The sequence below is a fragment of the Sminthopsis crassicaudata genome, chromosome 2 (genome assembly GCF_048593235.1).
Source record: "Sminthopsis crassicaudata isolate SCR6 chromosome 2, ASM4859323v1, whole genome shotgun sequence".
Taxonomy (NCBI): domain Eukaryota; kingdom Metazoa; phylum Chordata; class Mammalia; order Dasyuromorphia; family Dasyuridae; genus Sminthopsis; species Sminthopsis crassicaudata.
In genome coordinates this window covers 666,986,327-667,006,852 of record NC_133618.1, presented here as the reverse complement: position 1 = coordinate 667,006,852, position 20,526 = coordinate 666,986,327, and the positions used below count along the sequence as shown (strand labels likewise).

The following is a 20,526-nucleotide window of genomic DNA, read 5'->3' as shown; positions in this document are numbered from 1 at the left end:
ATACTTTAAATATAAAATCTATTTTCTTAAAAAAGCAAAACAAACACATAAAAAAATAAAATTCTTGCCCCTTCCTAGAATTCTAGAGGAATTCCTATTGTCTTAAGACTGGCAACTCAAGTGGAAAAAGAGTCATGAGCTGGGAATGTTGGCTCTAGAGAGATAATTAGTGGAAGATTATATATCTTTCCCATCCCAAACCAATAGCAGCCCGACAAGGGAAAAAGTAGAGGCAAAATTGAGAGTAGCCCACAATGAAGAGAATAACTTTTAAATTGGAAAGAGTTAGTAGGATAGCAGACAAAATTCATACCTGATAAACATGACAGCCCTTTTGGAGAGAGAATTTGCTTAAAGATAATTGGCCACGTTCACTTCACTGTTCAGCTAGGCTCAGTAGGCTCTTTTTGATTTATGGAACAACAACGCCACTGGAATGCTTGCCACTTACTTAATTTGCTCTTAGCAATTACAACAGATATTACTGATGCAAAAGGAAATGAAAAAACAATTTCACTAAATCCCTCGGAAGACGAGTGAGACTTAACAGCTCAAAGGGCTCAAGTGCAAGAGTTGCCATGTTGGGATAATTTTTCTAAATGTCTCATTTGAGTGGCATGTCTTTGAGCCAAGAATGTTTAAATGTTTCACAGCAAAATGAGTTGTAAAGATGTAGAAAACAAGTGCAGCACAACTGTATGAGAAATACTCTGTTCCTTGCATACAAACACAACACCCTTAGCAGGATCAGAGAATGTCAGCCTCCCCGTTCAGAAAAGATCTCACAGGTTTTCTAGTTCAAATCACTCCTGGAAAAGGATTGATTCACAACTACTGTATGTCATAGAATGTACTAAGAATAGAGGATACAAAGTTAAACAGCCTTCAAGACTCCAGACAAAATTTAGTCTTGGTGCCATCATTTGAAATTTTCCAGGGAAAATATTACTATGCCGGTTCAGCAGACAGCTCATTATAGTATTAGCAATCATTTTATCCTTTCTCATTTTTCTTTCTCTTCTTGCATTCCTCTCTCCATTCCTCCCTCCTTCAATTTCCTTCTATTCTTCTCTCTCTCTCATCTTTCTCCCTCTCCCTCCCTTCCTTCACTTTATTCTTCTCTCTTTTTCTCCCTCCCTCCCCCACCAATTATTGTTCTGTTTTTACTTTATTTGAATCTCACAACAACCTTGGGAGGTAGGTTTAATGATTTCCCCATTTGCCAGATGAGGGAACAAATAAACTGAGAAAACGGAGACTTTTCCAAATCTCTTCTCTTCTTCCTCTCTGTCCTTCTTTTTCTGTTGCTTTCTTACTTTTGCTTTCTGTCTTTTATTCCATCAAGCCTCAATAACCCTTTTTGAGAACCAACTCCTGTAATCCTGATCTATATCTTTCCACTGAATCCACTGAATCCTGATATATCTTTCCACTGAATTTGGCTCTGGAATAGAAAGTCAAACTGATACCTTTGCACAGTTCTCCCTCACTTAAGTCCAATTCACTCACAAACTGTAGCATTACCTCCCTATGATGATAGTACTCTTCAAAAATGAAGGATGTACAGCAATCTCTATGAGTAGGAGTAGGAACTGCCCCACTGGGAACCCAACTGGAACTGCCAAATTGGACAACAGACTATTTTTCCTTTCTTTTTTTCTCTTCTTACCTTTCTTTCTTCTTTCCTTTGTTTTCTCTTCCTCATATCTTTATTTGCTAGTATTCTGCCCAAAGGAATGTAAATTTTGATGAATGAAACTTTGTAAGATATCTTGGGGTTTATCAGCTAGAATGAAGACATAAATTCAAGCCACTCTGGCTCTTACTATTTCACATGATGTCATTATTTGAACTCTGAATGGTTCAGAGTGAATATAAATAGCAATTATTTCTGTTTTGATCAGAAACCTTGAGGCTCTTCCCCTCCCAGAATGATTTTTTTGACTAGATATTGGCCAATCACTGATTGAGTATTGCCCACAATAAAACTGTGATCTGTTCAAGACCTTAGGTTTAAAAGTCCAAGATTTACCACTACTGTATCCAGGACCATCTTCAGTCATCCTGATTTACATACAGCTACTGGACCCAGATGGCTCCAGAGGACAAAGCGAGACTAATGATTTTGCACATTCCCTTATTCTACTTGCCTGTGTTCCATCACCTTCCTGATATCACGGTCCTCTTCAAGAGAGCAGCACAAACAACAGAACATTCCGCTTCATAATTTCCACTGATTTTCTCTAATTTGTTTTTCTGGGCTACAGCAGAAAAAAATAAGTGAACTTATTTTTACTGGGTTTCTTGGTCTATCAACACAATGTATAGCCTTGCTCAACCTTCTTCATTATAGCAGTAGGGCTATACTGGCAACAACAACAATAATAAAACCTCCATATAATAGTCTAAGGTTTACAAAGAATTTTGCATTTTATCTTATTTGATTCTCCTAGCAACACTTTTAAATAAGTGTTATTACTCTCCCTGTTTTACAGATTAGGAACTCTGGCTGGCAACTTTAAATACTTTTCCTCTCTACCTGCAGTTAGTAATTGTCTGAGGCAAAAATTAATTTTTTTTAATTCAAAATACAGCTCTGTCCTCTATATGAACTAGATACCAAATTGTTTGTTAGTATCAAGATTATGTGGCTTTAGAGAAGAGTTTTTATTTATAATAATTTTGACAATTGAAATTCTTTGGAATATAGTTAAAGATTTTGATTATGTAATTTTGAGGACTCATCCTCCAATTAAAAATGGTAGGTGGTTGGGTATATAGAGTCTGGACTTGTAATAAAAATTCAAATCTTGCCTCAAGGTATTTACCAGGTATTTGACACTAGATAAGTCACTCAACCTCCCTCAGCTTCGGTGTACATATCTGTAAAAATGGTTATAAGGTCACTTTCTTCACAATGACATCATAAGGATGAAAAGTGATACCACATGTAAAGTAATTTCAAATACTAAATCATAATGGAAATGACAGTTGTAATTTGGAACTGTACCCAAACTGTGTACACCTTTGATCCAGCAATACCACTACTAAGTCTGTCTCCCAAAGTGGTAATAAAAAGAAAAAATGGCCTACAGTACAAAAATATTTATGGCAGCTCATTCTGTTGTTCCCATTGATTGGGAAATGATTAAACAAGTATGTTATATCAATGTGAGAGAATGCCACTGTGCTGTAAGACGTGATAAGCAGGTGGAATTCAGAAAGATCTAGAAAGATTTGCATGAGCTGAAGCAAAATCAGGGGAACATTTTAAACAGTAACAGCAATATTGTGCTATGATTAACTGTGGTGGATTTAGTTCTTCTTAGTGGTATAATAATCCAAAAGAATTCCAAAAGAATCATGATGGAAAAATTGTATCTTATCCAGATAAAGCATCATGGATTGAAACATACTTTTTTCACTGTTTTTGTTTTGTTTGTTTGTTTGTTTGTTTTTCTCATGGTTTCTCCCTTTTTTTCTTTTTCTTTTTTTTTTTTTTAACAACATGATTAAGGTAGAAATAAGGAAAGGGAGGAGGGGAATGGATTTCAGAATCTTATGTAAAAGATGAATGTTGAAAAGTAAAAATAAATAATTAAATAGTAGCATTTATCCTGGCTTTCTTCCTCTTGTGAATTTTTCATTCCAACCATGTTTTCTGTATTTATTGCTCATTCCTCTAGCCATAGATTATCTACTTGTCTATATAACTAGATATCAATGAGGGGACTAAGTGGCACAATGGATGGAATGTTCCACCTGGAATCAGGAATAAATGAGTTCAAATCTAGCTTCAACATTAGTTACATGAACCTAACCAACCATTTAACCTATGTTAATCTGTGTCCTCTATTGTCAATTGTCAAATGGAGATGAAAGAATTAATTTACAAGAGTATTATGAGGACAAAATTAAATAACATTTATAAAACCCTTATTATATCTGGCACATTATAGTTGCTATGTAAATGCATTTTCCCCACCTCCTTTTTGGCCACATGTTTCTTGAGGAGAACATTTATGTCTTATTGACATAATATAAAGGTTCTAATCTGTTGATTTAATGAAGAGGTGAAATCAAGCTGAGTCAACAAGTTAAGAAGCATTTATTAAGTGCCTACTATGTGCCAGAAATTGTAGGAAATATTCAGGGAGGACAAGCATCTCTGTTATGAGGGCTTGCTGAGTGCTTTTTATGGTTACTTATCCATCTTTAGTGTTTGTCATCACGCAAATCTCACCCATGACACTAACAAATTGTAATGTTTCAATAACCATACCCTAATAAAACCATCTTGGCAGATAGGCCAAATGAGTTTGAGGGAAACCAAAAAGCCTCAGACCAGTAAGTGACTTAGTTTATTGCAAACATGTGAAGACTTCCCCAGAGAAATGTGTAGAGGAGAACAATCTATGCTAATGTCCATGAAGGCAGCTAAAACAGGCACTGTGGAGTCCATAGAGCCAAGGCCCTCAGGTGCATCCTGGGCCATAATCAGTTGTCTTGACTTGGGTCTTACCACTGAATTTTGATGACTTTGGAAAAGAGTAAGGTTAATGACTCAGTGTAGCTCTATCCCACTTAAATTTAGTTAATGCTCAAACCAACACCATCATCTATTATTTTACAATACTATTATCTATCTATTTGAAGTCCTATGATATATAGGTCAGTAACAAAACCATCAGATATGGACATACTGAGTATTGTGGCTACAATTCTGTATATAGACATTTCGCGCCTTCTCACTCAATTGGAGGAGCAGAGGTCTATGTACAATGTACATTGACCTAACCCAAGAATTTTGATATGAAAGCAAGCAATCATCAAGGGGCAAACCATCTAATGAGATAACAGGCATATTAACAAATGAGCAAGATGAGCAAGATATACATATACATACACATAAAATCTTAAGCAGAAAATTGTGACATGAAAGAGGACAAGAGGAGTTGGAAAGTGTTCTTGTAGAACGTTATGGGTAATGGGAAAATATATAGAGTTTAAACAGGAAGGGACTTCTGAGAATAGGGGGAATAAGTCTTTTAGAAATATGAAGTTTTGATATTTCACAGATCAGATATTTGTATGGTTTCCTAAATTGATATGGTTTTTAATTAAAGTAATCTAATACATGGAGACAGTTTTCTAAGTGTTATAATGCCAAGGAGTGTTCATAACTTCAAGTAATGAACTATGTTTTCCTCTAGAGTTGGAGTACTCCTTCTGTTACTCCAAGGCAGTATTTTATCAGAAACTATTACCTCGTCAAATCAAAACTGTTGTTCAGTCATTTGTCAGTCACATCTGACTGTGTTATCACATATTATTTTTGGGCAAAGATATATAAGTTTTTGGTCATTATGTTCTTCAGATTATTTTGACAGATAAAGAAACTGAGGCAAAAAAAAGGTTAAGTGATTTGCCAAAGGTAAGTTTCTGAAACCAGATTCAGACTCAGGAAGATACCAGGCATGAGGCCACTGTGTCACTCAGCTGCCCTAATCAGACCTAAATAGTTTTAAATAAGCAAAAACAAAGGAAAAACTCTAAAAGTAAAGAAGCATCAAGTTGCAAACAAATAATTTCTAATAATTTCATATAGGTATATTGGGAGATTTTTTTTTTTTTTTTTTTTGTCAGAGGAAGGAGAAAGAATGGATGAAAATGAGGAAGATAAGTAAGAGGAAGAGAAGAAGAAAGAGGAGAAAAGAAGAGGACAAGAATGAGAATGAAGGGGACCAAGAGGAAGAGAATGAGGAGGAGGAGCAGTATGAGGAGAAAGTGTGTGTGTGTGTGTGTGTGTGTGTGTGTGTGTGTGTGTGTGTTTGTGTATACACAAGATAAAGAGGAGAAGGAACAGGGAAGGAGGAGGAGGAGGGAGAGGAAAATAAAAGAGAGGTAGAATGGGTTGAGAGGGAGGTGGAGAGGAAAGGGAAGGAAGAAATAAAGGAGCAAGGAAGGAAAGAATAAAGAAACAATGCAAAGAAGGATATGTGAATCAACAGATTGATAATCAATGAAGCATTTAAGTCTTTAATATAAACAAAACATTTCAAAATACAGATAGAAAAGCAAAGTATTCTCTGTTCTCAAATAGCACATATTCATTGTTTTTTTATATTTACTAAATATAAATAATAAAAATAGAAACTAAAAAAAGGAAAATCAAAACAAAACTATTTTTATCTACCCAGCAGAACACCAAAGGATCAAAATATGTAAGACATTTTCCTTTCAACAAAGCATTTTTAATAATAGAAGACATTATATTAATGATTGTCCATCTTTTCTTCACTTCTCTCTAGGTTATTCTTTTATTCTTTGCTATACACTTTTTATGTTATCCTTTTCCCTCTTTCATTCTCCCCTTAGCATGCTACTATTAAACATTGATATATTTATACCCATATGTATTTATGTGTTCATATACACACATATATGTATATACCTATATGGGTACATGCATATAGTCATAGATGCACAGATATACTCATGTTTATATATATATATATATATATATATATATATATAAAATGGGTGCATATGTATTGTGTATAAAAATGTTTATGTGTGCTTACACATGTGTGTATATTTTAAACTACTTTATTACTAATGCCAATCTTAAACATATGGTTTACATTTCCATATTTTAAAAATAATCAGTTTGTCTTTGTTGACAACTTTGCAATTAGTCTTGGGTGTTGGTTCTTACATGTTAAATTTTCTATCGAGTACAAGTTCAGTTGAGACAAAATCTTGAAAATCAGTGAGTTCTTTGCATATCCCTTTGTTGTTGTTGTTGTTTAATATTATATTTAATTTTCCTAGACATTTTTGGCCATAGGTATGGTTCTTTTGATTGTTAGTAAATAATATTCCAGGGCCTGTTGTCATTTCCTTAGCTGCTGATAAATCTTGTGCAATTCTAATGGTAGTAGTATCATAATTGAATTATTTTGTTTCTGGTAAAATTTTATCTTTGATCTTAGATTTTAGAAATTTAGCATTAACATTTAGAAAATGTGTTTTCATTGTAAAATTTCCTTGAGGTAGCTATCAATAGATTCTTTTTCTCTTTCCTTTTTCTCCTCTTCTTCTACCATTTCAGGACAAACTTCTTTGATTGTTTCTTGTATGAATTGCGTCCAATGTTCTTTTTTTTTTTTTTTTTTTTTTTTTTTTTTTTTTTTTGGTCACAGATTTCAGCTACTCCAATTATTCTTGTTTCCTCTTCTTAATCTATTTTCCAGATTTATTGTTGTTCTTATAAAATGTTTCATATTCTTTTGTTTTTTTTCCATTTTTTATATTTTGCTTTATTATTTTTTGGTCTCCCCCCCCCCAGTTCCCATTTTCAGAGAATTATTCTCATCTTTAATATTCTGGATCTTCTCTTTGAGTTGTTAGGCTTTCTGTTCATAGTCTTCTTGTTTTTCTTGGGTGCTTCTTCTTCTTTTTTTTTTTTTTTTTTTGTTTTGTTTTGTTTTGTTTTATTTTTTTGTTTGTTTGTTTCCCCATAACCTCTATCATTTAAATTTTCAAGTCATTTTTTGAGTTTTTCTATAAATTTGTTATGTGTTTGTGAATGCAGGAAAGTTATTTTACATTCTTGCAAAAATGGGTGCCTAATTCTAGTTTAATAGACACACCTTTGAAACTCCAAAGACAACATTTTATTTCCTATTCTGAAGCACAAGTCCCTTTCCTTAATTCCCATTAATTGAGTGTTTCACAATCTACAGATTTGAATCTACAACTTCATTATATAACCAGTCCCTGCCCCCAATGACCTTACATTCTTACTTTCTTTGGGGGGAAAATCCATCCTTAATTATTATTTGATGTACTTATGGGTTTCAATTTGTTTCAATTTTCTAACTAAAGTTTCATTTCTCTAGTTTAATTTTCATAACTGTGGAAACTAAATAAACTGTGGATCCTCAACACTTAGCATGCTACCTGGTTTATAGCACGCATTTTGCAAATGTTTATTGACTGGGAAGGTCAAAAGATCTATACACTAAGGAGACATAAAAATGAGAGGACCCAAATTCCAAACTAAACTCCTGCCCCAGGGACTTCCTATTGAAGGCAAGCCCTACAGGTGACACAGAGCCAGTCCATCTCTCAATTCTTCTATAAGTTATTTCTGGGTGGGCAGGCATTTACCAGTACTCTTTAGGGTACAAAAGACTTTTTTTTTTAATTTCTCTGTCATCCATAAGACAAACCCTAGTCTTTGATATTCCCATAGTAAGTTTCTATGGCTGCATTTTCTTTTTTTTTTTTCCTTTGCTTACTCATTTTTAAAAATAAGAACCATTACTGTAAGGACCACTAATCCTGCGGTGGGGATGGTGCTTCTGGATTCAGGTCTTCCTTCAGTTCTCCCCTCTAGTTTAGGACTCAAAAGCAAGGACTGCACTCTCTTGCAAGTGTCCTGCAGTCATAGTTGGTGCCCCAAAACCTCTACACATCAGATGTTCTATTTCCTTCTTGTGTAGGAAAGTGTCAGAAATACAGTTGGGCCTGAAATTCCTTATCATCAGAGATTCCTTTAGTTTTTACAGATTCAGACCTTCATTTCCACACTGCCCAGGAGATGAAAGTTTCTGTGGTTTGGGTTGAGGCTCCCTGTGGACCCAACTAGCCCCAGGGCTCCCCACTGGCTCTTTCTGCAGAGCTAGTAAAGAGGTATTTGATTAAGTGTGAAGTACACATAGTAGCCTGATATATATATATATATATATATATATATATATATATATATATATATATATATATATATATATATATATATATATATATATATATATATATATATATATATATAAAGAGAGAGAGAGAGAGAGAGAGAGAGAGAGAGAGAGAGAGAGAGAGAGAGAGAGAGAGAGAGAGAGAATACCTGTACTACCCCAAGTCTTATTTATTTTTCACTGGTCATTGTTTCCTGAGGGAAAATTTTACTTTGGTTATGAAGGAAATCTGGGGAGCTTGGAATTTTCTGAACTACTCTGCAAACTTCCCAGAATCCTCCATGCTAATAGCATAGATGCTAATAATGGAAATCATGTATATGGAAGGCTTCATCTTTAAGACAAATTATGTCATGTCTTTGCTGGTGGGTGGGGCAGCAAAAAATAAGAACCAGTTATTTCTACTGATGAAATTATATTTACTAATATCAAACCATTTTTCAGGGACAATGATTTTGGAGCTTTCTTTTCTATACCCTGTCTACATGTGATTTCAGCACTTGGCAGTTGTTAAAGGGCATCTCCAGATAGGAAGGTTCCCAAAATGATAACTCTAAATACTGGGCCGAAATGATTGCTGTTCCCAAAGTTCTTGCTTTCCAGAATTTCTAGGCTTTTCCCATTTGGGTGTGAGTGAAGATAGTATTTAAAGACCATTTTAAGTGGTCTTCACAGTTTGAGCTATCTCCCATCATTCCTTTAGGATACCCAGCCACTTAACCACAAAATAACCTGCATTTCTCTCTCCATTTTCAAGAAAACAAGACCCATTTGTAAACTATTCACCATCTAGGTTATCAAGAGAAATATCTCTTAAGTCAGGTTGACTGGAGCAGACAGAATCTAAAGCTTCCTCACGATTATGAATAATGTCACCAGACTGAGTGTTGTCAGGGAGAAGAAAGGAAGGATTAAGAGTATAAAACACCCAGAGAAATAAGTAGGGAGTGTCTAACAGGAGAACCTGATACCTGGTAGACCTCTCCCTAGCAAGCCACTGATGATCATTGGTTTCCAAAATGTTCTGAACCTGAAGAGGATTTAGAACCTCCAATGATTGGCCTAGGGTGAGCTGAAAGGCTTTCTCAATTAGAAGGATTGTGACAGCTAGCTATAAGGGAGGAAGGTCTCCTCTAAGTTTCTTTGAGAAGTAAACAAGGGATCTGAGATAGGGTTTCAGAGACTGAGTAGAGACCCCCAAGACTTGGTCCTGCCTCCCATCAATATACTGTCTAAAAGGTTTTAGGTAGGGCTAAAGCCTGGGCAAGAGATTAGTTTCGCTTTCATGGTCTTAAAAACTTTCGCCTGATTAGGACCCCCATTCAAAGGCAATTGTGTCAGGGTTTTGAATAGAATTATAGAGGGGCTTGGCAATAAGTAAATTTAGGTATAAAATCCAGCCATGCCCAGGAAATTTAAGCAACATTTCTGGGAAACTGATAGGCAATGGGGGCCTTTAGACAAAGAAACTTCATAGCCCTGGGTGGAGGGAAGGGGGTTGGAAACTTGGGGGTTTTGTGGCTGCATCCAGAGAAGCCTCTCTGGTGAGGCTACAGATCAAGATATCATTTACATACTGGATAGCCAGTGCCTGTACAAATATGTGGGGGCTGTTCCGGAAGCCCAGAGCTATCTCCATATTATGGACATGACTGGTTAATTGGTGGGGGTTATGTTTCCCTGGATTTTCCCCTTCAAGGATAAAAAGAAATTGTGAATCGTTATGCAAATGTATTTGAAAGAAAGCATCTTTAAGATCTAAGGTAGTAAGCCATTTTGTCCCCTGGGATACTTGAACTGGGTTCATGACTTCTATGGACCATTTTCTCTGATTATAGAAATTTACTATTAGAGGAAAAGCAAGGACATGATTATGATAGCATCAAAACAGGTCCTTCATGCTTCAATGTGAAAGTACATACATGACAGGACAAAGCATCCTTAGATCTGTTTGACAACTGATCATGCAGTAAAGTAACAATCCCGTCTCATAGCCAGGAATAATCAGGTGGGAAATAAAGAAAAAGAATTGGGAAACTAAGTCAGAAGAATCCCACCTTAAGCAGAGGCTAAGATTGTCCACCCAATTCTTGCCCAGATAAGAAGTCCACCAATGACAGTTCAAAAAGGCATTCCTCTGAGTAACTTAGGGCATTGCTCTCAAATATAGATTACTGACAATGATTAGGCAATTAAATTCAAAACTCAAAATAATATTAATTATAATCCCAAGAGATTGTATCTCTAATAGCAAATTCTACTAATCGCAGCTTAAGGCTAGATACATTATTTTATTTTATTTTTTTAATTTATTTTTTTATTATTTTTATTATAGCTTTTTATTTACTATATATATATATATATATATAGGCAATTTTTCAACATTGACAATTGCAAAACCTTTTGTTCCAACTTTTCCCCTTCTTTCCCCCCACCCCTTCTCCCTGATGGCAGGATGACCAATACATGTTAAATATGTTAAAGTATAAGTTAAATACAATATATCTAAATACATTATTTTAAGAGTTTATTAGGACTTACACTCATAGGAGATTTTGTTTAACATGTTTAATATGTTTAAACTTATCCTAGCACAAAGGATCAATCATTTTACAGACTTATAAATTCTTATTAAATACATTCCTTGTTTAGAAACTATACATCCAAAACAGGCTCATTTCTCAAGGTTGATGATCTTGCTCAGAAAAACTGGAAAGCTTACAAATTAAGGGGAGTTGATAGAGACTCAGAGAAGAGGCTGAGCTTGCTGTTGTTCACCCCAACTATTTTTAATGTTTTCATGGGTTATGGTGTTTGATTCTTCCCCCCACTCTGTGAATGGGGAAAAAGCTATTGCACATTTCATACTTAGAGATGAACTAATAAGACTTTTACCTTATTCCTTCTTGTTCCACACGTAGTAATTACCAATTTTAGGTTTAACATGATGACAATACAATACAATACAATTTTAGAATTTTCTTAATAGCCAAATAGTCTTAGTTATAATTTCTATGTCCTTAAATAAGTTTCCCTTTGTTTTAGGGAGAAAACAAAACAGTTTTAAAAATTGAAATGGAACAGATTTAAAAATCTGACAATGTTACTTAATGAGATTACCTAAATTCTGAATAAATGTTCTAGACAAACCAAATTGCCATTTAGTTATGTTCCAATTTGTGCAAAATAGTTTTCTTTTGTGAGTCAGGAAAAGAGTTTAGGTGCTAGTTTTCACTAACAGGGTCATGGGAACTCTGTCTTTAGATAACTTAAACACAGTCTGTTTCTAGCCAGAGTTTTAAAAGTAGTAGCAAACTTTTTTTTTTTGTTTCCTGTTTTCTTAAAGTTTCCAAACCCTGCTATTAACACATCAATGCAAATAAATTATAATTTATATATCCCTTTAATTAGAGCTCCCTTAAAATTGCTTTTACTCTCCTATCTCAAACAAATTTCCATTTACACAGAAATAGAAATCATTTATCTGTTGATCACATCTAAAAAATCTATAAAGTTATCAAATATGAAGCAGTTACATCCAATAAAGCAGTTAACATTCATATAATATGTTTTATGCTAAACACTTTTGCAATCATGTGATCTTCACAACAATTATTATTTTTCTTTACTAATCAGAATACTGCAGAGATAAAATAATTTGCCATAAATTACATAGCTAATAAATATCTATAACTGAAAGGAAAATGGTGGGCTTACCAGATGCAGAGGCTGACTGGCTTTCTCACCTCAAATTGCTATGCTGGGTGGTGTCATGTATACCCAGATCCTTCCCAGGCAGTTGCTGGGCAGAACTTGCTGAAAGCTGGAGTGCTTGGTGCCAGGATCTCCCTTTGATTCCAGGGCTCAGGGAATGCTGACCATGGAGCCCAACTCCCTTTCCATCTCTATTCCTTCAAGATGGATTGGGAGAGGGGGTGTTTGGGCAAGGTTATATGGGATCCCCATTTCTACAGGTGAGGCAGAATTTGACTTTCCCTACAGTACTTAGCATTCCCTTTTCTTAATCTTATCTAAGATGAAATGAGTTAGCAAACAGAGTACCTTAGGCTACTATTGATCTTGTTATCAATCCCCACAATTGAGATACACTCAGGACTCCAGGGAGTGGAGTGGAGAGGGTCCCTTAATACCTTCTGGAATGCTTTCCCAAAGGAGCAGAAGGGGGACTTTGGTCATGAGGGAAATCAAGAAAGGGTTAGCAAAAAGTTGCTATTTACATAGTTTTTTTTTTTTTTTGTTTCTTCTTTTCTTTCAGAATAGGCTAAAATCCTAGAATTATTCCCAATGTTTCAGGAATTTTTCTTGTCATCTGAAAATGATTCATTACCTGTTAAGTACCATGCCTAGGTGCAGATCAATTCTCCTAGAGTCTTCATAGCTGTGAATCAGAAACTTAAGAGTTGCAAAGCAGCTTTTACTAACATAGATGTTCCTTGTGGATTGGGAATGAAATAAATTGGAGGCAAGAAGGAAGACGAGGTAGGTCAGACAGCACAACTGCCTCTCAGTCAGAAAGTCAGAGAATAGTAGCAATAGCCTCTCAATCTCCGTATCATGATCCTCCTCTCACATGAAGAGATCCATTCTACAGGTCTGAGTTAGGCCTCCAGCAGCCACTGGCAGGTGGCTCCTGTATTACAACATATGGAGCCCAAACAGGGACATAAAAAACATAAGAAACTCTAAGGGCCCTTTAAATGGGCGGCGCCACAGCGCAACAGGAGATTCGAATGGCCCAGAAGTATTCTCTGTGGATATTAGGACTGCCCAGTGGGTGGAATCTTGGCCACATTGAGATAGCTTCATAATGGGTGACTCTCGCTGATTGGCTGTGTGTGTGACCTCATAGGCCCTTTATAAGCCCACTGCAGACAGCAATCGCTCTCTTTAACCTGGCATTCTTTTACCTGGCTCCCTGAGCCAAGCAGATGGATACCCCAGAGAGGTAAGGAGTTTGGTAATGAACATGTGGGTCTTCTGACCAGGTGTTCACTCGGGAACCAACAAGTCAGGGCATCAAGTCAGGGCATTATGTGAGTAGGTATAATAAAGGCTTTTAAGATTACACGTGGCTGTTCTTGAGCGTGCTACTGGTTATTAAGCTATAGATTCAAGAGTTTGTGGCCAGAGACCTTTGAAGGCCTCAGAGGAGGCGAGCCGGGTAGAGTTGACACTGCAAAGGTCAGTGGTCAAAGGTACTCTGGTGGGTCTAGGACAGACTAGTAACTGTAACTGCCAGAAGGGCATGTTACAAGAAACAAAGAAGCAAAAGAGTCCAAAAGCTGTTTGTGAGTAGGATCCTCCCAGAATTCCTTTGGTTACCTGTGGGGAAGGAAAGGGAGAAGAGATGCTGTAAGACTTTTTTAGTTGAGGTAATTAAATGGGCCAACACATCAAAGAGGCAAACCAGGAGACAGATGAGAGACTTATGAAAAAATGCCTGTTCTGTCTAGTCCTCTTCTCTGTTTGAAAGTTTGCCCTTATGACATCTCACAAGCTTCAACATCTGCCTAGTGCTGTTTGAACTCCCTAGCATGCAGATTCAGATACTTTAGCATGTGAACTTAGATAACAGCTAAAACATAAATTTATTGACCATGCTGTGGGGGAAAATAATTGTGTTTCCATAAAACAAAAAATGGGGAATTATTAAAGACCATGCCTGGGTGAAGGAGCAGGTCAATTCTCTGAGAACCTCCATTGCTTCGAATCATGAACTTGGAAAAGTTACAAAGCAGCCTTTACTAACAGAGATGTTCCTTGTGGATTGGGAATTAAATAAATTGGAGGCAAGAGGGAAGAGGAGGGAGGTCAGACAATGCAAATGCCTCTCAGTCAAGAGGTTAGAGAATAGCAACTGCCTCTCAGTCGAGAGGTTAGAGAATAGCAACTGCCTCTCAGTCTCCTTTTATCATCCTCATCCTCTCATAGGAAAAGATCTATTCTACAGGTCTGAGTTAAATCTCCAGCATCCACTGGCAAGTGACTCCTGTATCACAACAATTGCCAAACTTCTTAATCATTGATCTCAAAATTTTGAGAATCTGCTAAGATTTTATTTTAATTTTAATTAGCTTACTTTTCTCTATAGGTCCCCAGATTGGCCAGAACTGAGGTCTACAGGAAAAAGTTAGGCATTTCCCCCTTTTTCGTGGGAAATAAAGACGGTAAGAAATCTTCTCAGCATTCTAACTACAGCACAGAAGTATTTTTTGGTTGTTGTTGTTGTTGCTGTTTTGTTGTTGTTGTTGTTGTTGTTGTTGTTGTTTTACCTTGCTGGTTGCATTTTAATCTTTCCAGGTAACAAAATCTAGCTCACACAATGTACATGACACAGACATTCTGCACAGAGAAACAGACACAGACACAATATGAAAAAGAACTGTGCCACCTTTTCCAAAAGCCACAAAATTTTGCCAGGAGCTATCCTGTAGCACTTCTGTCTTCCCTGGAATCCCAGAGTAGGTGAAAGAGTGCCAAACATTCCTTAGGGACTTAGCTAAAAATTGCAAAAATTTCCCATTCTGGGTGTCCCTAGTCAAGGAAAACTTGTTGAGTGTGGAACTCATGGCAACCCAGATAAGTCTTCTCCCAGTGACTTGGGGTGTCCCATCTATAGGAGAGAAGGAGAAAAAATGAGGGGCTTATCTTGAAAAGGAGGGAATCAAGCGGGGGAGGATAGACTATCCCCATATAAACCACCAAATGTTGAGGTTGGGAAGGGATCCCAAAAGGTTGCTGGTCACAGACCAGTGTCATGAGATGTCTCAAGAGAATTTGCAGGATGGAACCCTTATCCAAGTCAAGGGGCAAAATTTATTGTAACTGTAATGCCAATCGAAGTTGCTAAGTTCCAAAAGAATTTTGCAAAGAACCTGGAACAAGAAGACAAATTTATTTAGTTCATGTCATCAATATGCTAATTTTATCACAGATTCCAAAGCCAGAAGATTTAGAATCCCTGACAGATTGTTAGAACAGAAGTTCCCTAAGGTCAGGAGATGTTAAAATTATTGCTGTCTCCTCTAGAAGCTATGCTATATCAGGGCCACTACTTCTCAGACTGCTGTGCCTTCATAGGACTTTTCCTGTACCAGAATAATGCACATCAGAACTTCTGATGTCCAAAATGTTGGAAAAGTATGAACCCAGAAAAAAAGATCTTATAACAAGTGAGGGGAAATGATCATGGAGAGGACAAGATAAAATGAATTGCACAGAGATATAGGAAAATGTCTACCATGAAACAATGTTTCTATACTTCCTATCTTCTGTGGGAAATCATATATTGAAGAGATAAGGACAATGGGGAAAAAAAGAGAGAGGAGAACAATTTCTACAAAGCAATAAGATAAAAACTTTTATTTATTTATTTTGTAGCAGAGGGAACTCAAAATAGGTTCAAAATAGGAATGCAGAGCCAGAAGAAATGTGAGAGAAACACTAAAGTCTAGATGGTGAGAGAATTAATGAAGAATGAAGTAAAGAAATCCTATTCAGGAAAAAAAAAAAAAAAAAGAGAACAGAAAATGCAATTTCATTACTCAAAAGACTCTGATCCCAACTCGGAATTTCTTTATCATTCCACAGTAGCCTTCTCTCTCAGGATTTTCAATCCTGCTGTTTGCTCACTCTAGAATTTCAATCAGACCCTGAGGTTTTCTCAAATTAGAAGACTGAGTCACATCTTTCTCACATGCCTCTTAGAGACCAATTCCTCAGGTGACTGCCATTTCAACTAAAGTGTTCAGGCCAGTCATGCTGATTCTATTAATGTTCTCTGGTTTCCAGCCTAACTATTGGAACTCTCCCTACCATGCAGCTATGTGGGGGCTTTATCTTTCTGAAAAAAAAAAAAACATCATTTTCAATCTCATTTTATGTCTTGTCTTCACCCATTAAAATGAAAACATCTAAAGGGATATCTGTTGTCTTGTTGTTGCTTTGAGATTGTATTTATATTCCTAAAACAATGCCTGAATGAGTGGTCAACTCTTATTTAAATAAAAATGAAAACAAGTGAAATCAAAGACATTAAATTAAGCACTAGAAATTAGAAGGAAAGAAATGTTCCTGTACTATGAAAGTGAAAAAGGAAGACAGAGACAAAGAAAGAGAGACAGTCAGAGACAGAGAGACAGAAAGATAGACAGACAGACAGACAAATACACTGAGACAGAGAGAAAGAAAGAGAGGGATAGAGAAAAAGAGAGGAGGAGGAGGAGGAGGAGGAGGAAGAAGAGGAGGAGGAGGAAGAGGAGGAAGAGGAGGAGGAGAAGAAGGAGGAGAAATAATTTCAAATTTTCCATGAATAATTTGTCAAATAGTGAGTTCCTGTTACAGAAGCTGGAGTGTTTTGGGTTTATGGAACAGTAGATTCCTCTAATTCTTGACTATTTTGTCTTGTGTCCTTAACCTATTCCAGTGATCTTCTAGTCTATTTCTTTTTGATGACCACCACTTTCTAATGTAGTTTTAGATGGCTAGCCCACTTTCCTTTTCATTACTTTTTTATTTATTAATTCACTTGATTTTCTCGACTTTTTGTTTTTTCAGATTAATTTTTTTCTGCCTTTATAAAGAATTCATTTTAACCAGTTTGATCAGTGTGGCACCAAATAAGCAGAATAATTTAGTGGAATTGTCTTTTTATTATATTGCTTGATGCAATCCATAAGAAATTGATATATTTTTAATCTGACTTTATTTGTGTAAAAAGGTGTTTTGTAAATGCATTCTTACAATTCCTGACTTTATCTTGACTGCAAGAAAATCCTGACAACATTCTGGTAGAAATTTGACTTAAAGCAGAATTTTATGTCAGAGTGTACAACACATTCTCAATGGATCCATGACCTTCCTATTGAAGATCATACAAGTAAAAAAAAAAAAAAAAAAAAAAAAAAAAAAAAAACTTCAGAAAGGAAGCAGATAATCTTCTTTTTATATTATGGGTAGGAAGTGTATTCTTAATTTTAAAAAAAAATGATAGAATAAATTACAAAAGATTAGTTTTATAATTTATTTTATTCAACCTGAAAAACTTTTGCACAACCAACATTTTATCTATTTGGGAAAGAAAAGGAAGTAGTAAAATGTTTTATAAACTTTTATAATTTTTTTTTATAAAAGTTGGTCCTTTACTTTTACATTTTGATTAGAGATTCAGTAGTAAATAATTTTACAAGAGATTGATTAAAAATTTACAAAATACACATAATATACATACATGTATATGTGTATACATACAGATATACTGAAAACTATTCTAAAAGTAATTGAAATGGAAATATGTCAAAGGGACATCTCCCCAATGTGGAAATTCACTCCAAAGGTGTAGATTTCAAACTTCCTTGTCCTTGTGATTTGTCAATTTTCTTCATTAAATCATGTATAATGTCTCCAAAATCATGTTTAGAGTCTTTTGTTCTTCAGGGGTTCTCTATGACGAAGTACATGTATTTTTTTTTCACTTAATATTGTCATAAGTGCTCAAACATATTTGATTTCCCTTATAATCCTATGTATTTTATTTTAGGTGTTTGAGGACATGAAGTTAAGTAGTTTCCCCAGAGTAGCCAAAGGTTCTATGCAACTCATACACACACACACACACACACACACACATACACACACACACACACACACACACACACACACTCACAGAAAAAATGTCCCTAATTATTATTTATTTATTTTTGTATTTGTGGAAACCAGTTAGGGTTAGGGTAAATGTTTGACAAATGATTGTCAAAAAAAAAGTAATGCAGAACAAACACACTTTTAAAAATAATACATTTTTGACTTTTTTTCCATCCCTTTCTAAAGCCTAGAAATCATCAAGATGATAAATAAATCCCTGATTTGTAATATTTATAGAAAAAACATAACAAATGTTCATACTGAAAACTTCTTTTTTTTGCAAGCCACTTTAAGCTGACTTTAGCATACTTCTAAGCTACAGTGAATAATTAAGTCAGGATCTGTTTTCTCTCACCTTTGTTGGCTGACTAGCTAGACTCATTTTCCAATAATCTATTTTTTTGACCATCTCTTTTATGAAAATTATTTCATTCAATTCTTTCTATACAGTCTTGTTGTAGATTATCTTCAAATCATAAGTCTCATTCCAGCAAAAATCAAACAATATATCTGTAAAGGGCTGACACTTTGAGTTGATGCACTGGAATCAGACAACCAAGCACTTAAGGCTAATTACTGATTGGACAATACTCTATTAACAAATTCTTGGAAAATGGCCCTTCCCACTATGCTGTGCTGGTTTGATCTTTTGGTGTATACAGAGAATTGTAGGAGGTATTAGGAGATGGAGTAAGACAAGCCAGAGTCACTTTAGCAGTAGAAGAGGAGAAAGGAGGTCGTGGAGATCCTGTGTCTATCCAGTTCACTTCTATCCCTAAAGATCAAGAATAAAGACCAAGGACTTTTGCTTATCCTGACTCTGGCTGATTCTAAGGCATCCAGGGTGCTAACTTGGTCTTCACATATATCTAAAGTGAAATTTTCCTCAACTTGCCTATACTCCAAGGCCAGGAGTTTTTATTACTTTTTATTTCTTGAACTCTATTTCTAAGTATTGCTTGTTATATCTATTGCTACTTTGAATTTATATCCTTTCTTATCTTCTATGATATTTCACTCTGATTTTCCTAGAAATCACATTGTCTCTTTGAATAGAAATTGTTGTCCAAAGTTGCTCTTTCTAAAATTATTTTGGCTTCAGTATTTACTATCAGTTTTGCTTGTGTATGTAAATCATCTCTCTGACATTTTAGAGAGTATATATTGTTTTGCAATATTTGATTAAATATCTTATAGTCACTGCTCCTCATTCTTCATATTTATAAATCTATTTTTTATCTAGAGAGAAGGGAAAAAAAGAACAAAAGAGAATAGGATGAAAAAATAAGAGGAGGAAGAAGAGAGAGAGAGAAATTGTTCTTCTTTATTAGCACTTTTTGCTTTGAATTCTCTGACATGTAACATGGGCACATTAACACATGAAATAATTTAATATTTATAGTAAATATATATATATAGCCAGAGACATCTTTATCTGTGAATGAATATATTATATATGTATACATAACATTTTTACATGAGTATAACTCAAATAAAATATGATATTACATTCATTGGCCACAAGCAAATACTGATATTTTGAATTTTTAACTTCACCAAACACTTTACATTCATTACCTCAATGAGACTATAGTAACTCTAGAAGGGTAGTACTATATGAATCATTTCCGAAGTTTTCTAAATGTGGAAATTGGGTCACAATTGTTAAGACACTTGCTGAGGCTTATACCATGCTTAAACCTCTCAACAAGGTGCTATGGGAGGAAGACAGGAAATTAGCTTAGCTGATCAAGGGCTTCCTAGAGAAGAGGAGGGAAGGCTTGATAAATCTTGCTACATAGAAATGTCTGTGGTGGAATTGAGAGATGAAAGGCATTTCAGAAAAATTATGTGAGTTAAAAAGTGAAGACTAAAAATAGCTGACTTGGGCATAAAAATGCAATTAGCTGAAGCATAGAAATTTAACTAAGTTAGTAAATAAGTGAACAGTGTAAAATTAGGCTAGAAAGATAGGTAAGACACAGATAAAGGAGGGCTTTGAATCTCATCCTAAATAAATTGGACAGCTTTCAGTAATGATTTGAAAATCATGAATATCTCAGGAAATAGAAGTGGAACAATAAAAATGTTGCTACCTAAA

The 20,526-nt window shown here is 35.3% G+C and overlaps 1 long non-coding RNA gene across 2 annotated transcripts in view; it reads left to right on the top strand.

The window, feature by feature from the left end:
• The first annotated feature begins 13,664 nt into the window (after nucleotides 1–13,664).
• LOC141553844 (uncharacterized) overlaps nucleotides 13,665–20,526 on the top strand; it is a 127,086-nt gene continuing 120,224 nt past the window's right edge. For both annotated transcript variants that reach the window (XR_012485682.1, XR_012485683.1), the window contains exons 1-2: nucleotides 13,665–13,728; nucleotides 14,875–14,950. This is a non-coding gene — a long non-coding RNA (uncharacterized LOC141553844). The remainder of the gene's footprint in view (nucleotides 13,729–14,874; nucleotides 14,951–20,526) is intronic.